The 5,133-nt window shown below is 39.1% G+C and overlaps 1 pseudogene; it reads right to left on the reverse strand.

The window, feature by feature from the left end:
• Positions 1-3,141: 3,141 nt before the first annotated feature.
• On the reverse strand, positions 3,142-4,789 carry LOC105888022 (annotated as a pseudogene).
• Positions 4,790-5,133: the final 344 nt, after the last annotated feature.

A 5,133-nucleotide genomic window follows, 5' to 3' on the forward strand; every position in this document is an offset into this window, starting at 1 on the left:
CGGGCCCGGGCTGGGGATTCGAACCTGCCACCTTAGGTGTATGTGGCTGGCGCCTTAGCTGCTTGAGCCACAGGCGCCGAGCCCATAATTTTCTTTATAGAGGTCCTTCACCTCTTTTGTTAGGTATAGTCCTAAGTATTATTTCATTTTCTTTGGGGCTATGGTGAAAGGAATTGTGTCTTTAATTAACCTCTCGTCTTCACTATTGTTGGCATATACAAAAGCAACTGACTTGTGGACACTGATTTTATATCCTGAGACATTACTGTATTTTTTGATGACTTCCAAGAGTCTTGTGGTTAAGTCTTTGGGGTTCTCCAGGTATAAGATCATATCATCAGCAAAAAAGGAGAGTTTAACCTCCTCTGCTCCCATTTGGATGCCCTTTATTTTCTTGTCTTATCTAATTATATTGGCTAAAACTTCCAGCACAATAGTAATGAATAGTAATGGTGACAAAGGACAACCTTGTCTGGTTCCAGTTCTAAGAGGAAAAGCTTTCAGTTTTACTCCATTCAGTAAAATACTAGCTGTGGGTTTGTCATAGCTTCAATCAGTTTAAGAAATGTACCACCTATGCCTATACTCTTCAGTGTTCTAATTATAAAAAGGATGCTGGATTTTATTGAATGCTTTTTCTGCATCTATTGAGAGGAATATGTAGTCTTTGGTTTTACTTCTGTTTATATGGTGAATAACATTTATGGACTTGTGTATATTAAACCAGCCTTGCATTCCTGGGATGAAACCTACTTGATCCTGATGTATGAATTTTTTTAATAATGAGCTGTAATCTATTAGATAAGATTTTATTGAGAATTTTTGCATCTATATTCATTAGTGAAATTGGTCTGAAATTCTCCTTTTTAGTTGGGTCCTTTCCAATCAGGAAAAGACCAGCAAAATGGATTTTGTTCACCGAAACTAACAGAAATATTTTCCATATTACTTCTATATAAACCATAAATCACTTATTTTTGTAGCTTTTCCAGTTTTTGTTTATAAATCAAGATGAGGCAGTAGATAAATTCATAGGGGAAAAAAAATAGAAGAAAACAGTCAAGTCAGTTGTCAGTATCCATGGCCTCTCATTCTGTCAACCATGAAACAGAAATGTTCACCATGTACTGTGTTTCCCCCCAAATAAGACACTATCTGGTATTTATTTTTTCTCAAGAAGACACACTACGGCTTATTTTTAGGGAATGTCTTATTTTCATTAAGTATAATACAACAATCTACATTTATTCGAATACAGTTAAGTCATCTTCTTCTGGAACCTGACGGGGGAGCCGACCTTATTGGTGGGGCTGGTGATGCGTGAACTCCTTTCCCCTAGTCATTCGCACATATGCAATAGGATACCTGCGACCAGTTACAACGCGCACACCCGCCCAAGTGCGAATGGCTTGGAGAAAGGAGCTGTGGCAGATAAAACATATTCCAGTCTTCCTTACCACTCCGCGCAGAAATGCATGGTGTGGCTATGCAGATACACTGCATAGCCACGCCCATCAGTTGGTCCTATTATTGAGGTAGGGCTTCTATTTAACAAATGCATAGAAATCCTGCTAGGGCTTATTTTGGGGGTAAGTCTTATTTTGGGGGAAACATGGTACCTACTGAAAAGCTTAAGGAGAACAGGCTGACTAAGGAATGTGAACAGCAACAACTTGATGTGAATAACAGTGGCAGGCTCTTCCATTCAAATTTTAACTATCACTTGTTCTTTTAAGTTCAGTTGTTAAAGACAAAAATCTACACTGAAACCCTCACTTGATTATCTCACATGCTTCTCTCTGATAATTTAACTGTTTACAGATTTTAACAACAAATTTAAAACTTCCACTAGTCAAAGGTCAATTGTTGGCTCTATTTTAATATTTTATGAAATGTATTCCTTCCTATCCTGCTTCCTCAAAATTTGTTTCTTCAAAGAATTGACAACTCAATACCTGACGTGGGTCCACTGTGATAGTAAATATTATTTCTAAAATAACTTAACTAAAACAATTTAACAGTGCCAATAACAGAGATCACAAAAAAGTGAAATATGGCACTTTCAATGCTATCTTCTGGAATTCTGGGAGAACAGATTGGTCTTCAAAGCATGAGAGTTCAACAGGGAGGGAGGGGAGTGAAATAGGTAGATTATCAATGGCTAAAGTATTCAATAGAGGCCTATAGGCAAAGATATTCAGTAATTAGTGGCCTGCCTACACCTACAGTTCCTCTTTCAAATATCAAATACAAGAGAAAGACTTTATAAATATTTAAAGTCTCTTAGGTATTTTCAATGGTTTCTGAATTATCTCCAGGAAGCTCTTACTTAGTTGTATAGAGTTTGATATATGTGTCCACCATTAAATCCAGATGGTGTTTAATATAAAAATTTATGTTAAGCAAAGACAAGTTACTTGACTTTTGGTCTGTCAGTGTTCCTCAAGTATGCTTTGAGATGCTTTCATCCATTTTCATAATGCTCATTTTCAACCATCATCATAGGAAGAATACACAGGACCTTCAGCAATGCATACACATTAGGAAAAAACTTGGTATCAAGGCAGGTGAAGGGCTTCATAAATCATGGAGGAAGCTCAGTATATTTTCTTCTGTGTTTCTGTTTGATTCTCCAACAACGAAGATTGGCTGAGAGTGTGTCAGGATTGGGTAAATCACTTCTGTACATGTCATCATGGTGTTCCTCTGAGGTATTGAATTTGAGCTGACCCATGACTGAGGGTACTAAAGATAAGCATTTAAAAGCTTTGCAGTGTTGCTCTGAGAATATATCTTTAAGTTCCCGAATAATGTGATCCACTGTTGAAACATTGAGAGTTTCTTTATAGTAATTCTCAGAAGTTAGTTCAAGTTACAAGTTACCTTGCTCTGAGGAATTTCCCAGTGAGCTTCATCTGAACATCAAGCTTAGTCGCCAAATTTGTGGCTACCTCAAACCAAAATTCATGATAAATGTCAATATTTTCCATTACTTCAATGAGTGAATGCAGTACTGCAGTCAAGCTTGGATGTAAAGAAGACATCAGAAGTTTGCCCCTGGAGATTTTTCCCAAAGGCCCTTGTGAAAGAGAAGACATTTTTAAGAACAACAATAGTACGAATGAAATCAAAATCTGTTACTGCACTACAGAGGACAAATGCTTGGCCAGCTATACAATTATTTCATCTAATAGTTGTGTCACTATACCATCTAAAAATAAAACAAGGGCTTGCAGGAGGTCCACTAAAATTTCAAAAGCATTATGCCTTCCTGTCTACCGAGAATGGCACATTTCCTTCAGTTCCTTAGTCCTTTCTCCACTGTTCTCAAAAAGAACAAAAGTTACATTGTCAAGTTCTAAAAGCAGTTGTGGTGATCAAGGAAAAAAGAACACACTTCTTCAATTGTTTCCAATGCAACAGATACTCCCATAACAGGCACTAATTTTGCCAACTACATATTTAAGGCACAGGAAGAGCAAAGTGTGTGAATAGCTTGGGATATTTATCTAGATGTCCAGAAGCAACAACTTTCACTTTGGAAGACAATCCACTGCATAGAAAATGTAAGCCTGGCCACAATACTCCATATTTAGCCCCCACTTCTCAGTAGTGTGAAATTTCACAGCCAAAAATTTCTGCATCGGCTTCATAAGGCAGGAAGCCCACAAATTCCTTTCTCAGGTTGTAAGATTCATCCACGAACCTCACCATCAGAGCTGATGATGGTACATACTCTTCCCTTGCTATGTCCACTACATCATTGGAATAAGGGGAAAGAAGTGTGAGTCTCTCACTTCCCTGAGAGTTTCTTACTAAATATAGCTCTCACAGATTTCTAGCATGCTGTATTTTTGAACAAAACAATGTGTTACTGCTGTTGTTTCAAAGCGCCTTCTCGGGACCATTTCACCAGAGTTTATCCGACACTCCAGCAGTGCTTGAAGGTTATCAGGATGTAAAGATATCTCCTGGGAGTTCATCAGCCTCATGACCACCTAGAGGTATGTTTTGTTTTTCCATAAGAATTAATATTTCAAATAGAGATTTTTAGGTATTCTTTGTTTTCCTTTTCTTCCAGGGTTGGGGTAAAATGTCCTCATCCTACTCTGCACCCCCCCTCTTCTGCACTGGGGTTCTGAGCATTGCTGTTATTGGTTTCTTTAGGTTTTTGTTCTTGTTCAGAAGTTGCATCATTTTTTTTCTGTTTCAGTGTCCTGATTTCATCTTCACTCTTTTTTTTTTTTTTTGAGACAGAGTGTCATTTTGTCACTTTTGGTAGAGTGCCGTGGCGTCATAGCACACAGCAACCTCCAATTCTTGGGCTCAAGCAATTCTCTTGCCTCAGCCTCCCTCGTAGCTGGGACTACAGGCGCCTGCTATAGTGGCTGATTTTTTTTTTTTTGTTATTGTTTGTTTAGCAAGCCCAGGCTGGTTCGAACCCACCAGCCCAGAGCATATGGCTAGCGCCCTAACCACTGAGCTACAAGTGCCCATTTCACTCAATTCTTTTATTCATCTTCTGTGTCTACTGCATGAATTGTTTAAATGACTGGTAACATCAAATATTATTGGCATTGCATTATCTCAAAGAACTGTCCTATAAGGGCTAGTTCTACAGATCATAGAGGTCTCAAAGTATTTGGCCTACGCTTTTGGTATACACTGCTCTCCTACAATTCTTCACCTACTTCTGGCATCTGACTGGATCCCCTGGGAACCTGAAGAAGGGCAGGTCGAATTGTGTGCTCTTCCTCATGCAGTTGGGGGCAGTGCAGAAGTTCAGCATCTTAGGTTGCCTGCTGGTGGCTCAACCCTCCCCTCTCCACCTCCTCAGGGCAGTCTGCCCACCAAGGAGGGGAGCTGAGTTCAACTTCTATAAAAAAGGTTGAAAAAAAACGACCATTGACTATCAGCACTCTCTTCACTGTAGGGAAGAGAGTTCTTAGTGTTTTATTTTCAGACAGAGTCTCACTATGCGGCCCTTGGTAGAGTACCATGGTGTCACAGCTCACAACAACCTCAAACTCTTGGGCTTAAGTGATTCTTTTGCCTCAGCCTCCCAAGTAGCTGGGACTACAGGCACACGCCACAATGGTCTGCTATTTTCTTTCTTTCTTTTCTTTTTTTTTT

The sequence above is a fragment of the Otolemur garnettii genome, unplaced genomic scaffold, assembly GCF_000181295.1.
Source record: "Otolemur garnettii isolate 467f Iridium unplaced genomic scaffold, OtoGar3 scaffold00161, whole genome shotgun sequence".
NCBI classification, from domain to species: domain Eukaryota; kingdom Metazoa; phylum Chordata; class Mammalia; order Primates; family Galagidae; genus Otolemur; species Otolemur garnettii.